Consider the following 1,930-nt stretch of genomic DNA (forward strand, 5'->3'; position numbering starts at 1 on the left):
TATGATTATGCCAAGTTTATAGCTGATAGGATGCATGACCAGTTCCTTAGGATGAGTAATGAGTGAGTCTTCAAGTACTCCTCAATTTTGTATCACCTCTTTCTATACTATCAAGTTGATAAGTTCCCATTTACCCTTCAGAAGCTTGACACAAAAGGTCACCCTAGGCCAGTAATTTTCTAGACTCCATTGATCCATAAATATGACTCCCCATATTCATATACAGACTTCATAGACCTATTTGTACATCCCATTATGACAATGCTAATAGGAAGCCCTCCTCCAAGAATCAATTCAGATATAAAGAGGATCCTGCAACTCTCAAAACAATCCAAAGTGGGGGATTGGTACTTGTACCAAAACCACACTGAGATTAGAATTTATGGTTGTGAGCTGGCCCCATATAAACTACCCAAATACCTCCCAATGAGGTTATTTTTTTGCAGTACTACAGTAAGATAATCAATTCAGATGAGGTACACTTTATCAAAGCCAAAAAGAAGGCCCAGCTCAGGATCAAAGACCAATTAGGTCCCTTCATTTGTAATAGCCGAGAAGTTGGAAAGGAGGCAAACCAAATCCTTCAAATATTAAATCTAAAATAGAGCTTCATATGGAGATATGATCCCTTGGATTTCATCTGCAATAGAAGACAGAAAAACAAGATGGCTCCTTATATTCATCACCAAATCCCTGAAATAGAAAAGTATGCCAACCAACTGGAATGGGTGGAAAACACTTTAGAAGACATGGATAGCACTGAAGTTGCTATGGAAAACACTTTAATTGATCTAGAGAAATAGCTTGATGAGAGTTATTTCCTACAGGTGCTAGGAGAATCACAGGTCCAGGAAGAATCATAGGTACAAGAAGGATTAGAAGTACCAGAAGTACCAGAAGAATCAGAAGCACCAAAGAAATCAGACATACCAGAACAATTAGAGAAAATAGATAGACCAGAGGCCACCATGAGTACCCCCCAGTCTTACAGACTCCTCTAAATGAGGAGAAAAGCCTCAAGAGAAATAGGGAAGGGGTCACTCCTTCAGAAAGAACAACATCACAAGCCTATGCAAAGACAAGCTAGGCTAAAAGACAAAAAATAAATCCTGTTTCTGAATAGGAATATACAGAGGAGACAACTGAGGTTACCAGCACAGAAAGAGATGGGAGAAGGCATGCCACTCCATCTGGAGGCATCCTAGAACCTTCCACATCACACACTCAGATGTTGGAAAGACAACAAAGTGTCGAGGTATCCTCTTTCAGAATGCTAGCTGATAAAGACCAAGACATCAAAGAGAGATACATAGAGATAAAGGCTAGGAATGAGAGGCTGAAAGCCCAGACTTATGCATAGTATTTGAAAAGGACCCCTACCAATCAGACAAGGCTCATGTTAGCCTATGATGTTAAAGAGGGGAAAATGCAAATGACCTTCATCAAGTTGACCACTCAGTAGCCAAAGACAACAACAGATTTCAAAAGTGGATTTTGAAGTACTGGAAAGGGATATTCATCTGATTGACCAGATTGAGCTGCATAAACAAACAGGTAAGATGATTTATTCTACATTGACAGGGAAAGCCATAGCAACCCACCAACTGCAGAACTCTTTAAATAATATATCATCTTAGTTTCAGTTGGAGAAGGCCTCTTCACAGGCCAAAGATACAAGAATCAAGTCCTTAGAGGACTTAGTGATAGGATTGGGACATGATCCCAAGGATGTGAAAGCAACAGAGAAGTTGATAAAAAAGAAGAATGATGACATTGCTGCCCTAAAGAAGCAGCTCAAAATTCCTCAGCTGCATCACCCTCAAACAATGGAAGTCCTAGAAGCACAAAAAGGACATGAAGAGCTTATGGACCTAGTCCTAAAGCTAAATGATCAGCTTAAAGAAACATAGAGGGAGTTGGACATTTTGAT

Source organism: Pinus tabuliformis, chromosome 5_2, assembly GCF_031772625.1.
Source record: "Pinus tabuliformis cultivar Carrire ecotype Pingquan chromosome 5_2, CPIR1, whole genome shotgun sequence".
In the NCBI taxonomy this organism is placed as follows: domain Eukaryota; kingdom Viridiplantae; phylum Streptophyta; class Pinopsida; order Pinales; family Pinaceae; genus Pinus; species Pinus tabuliformis.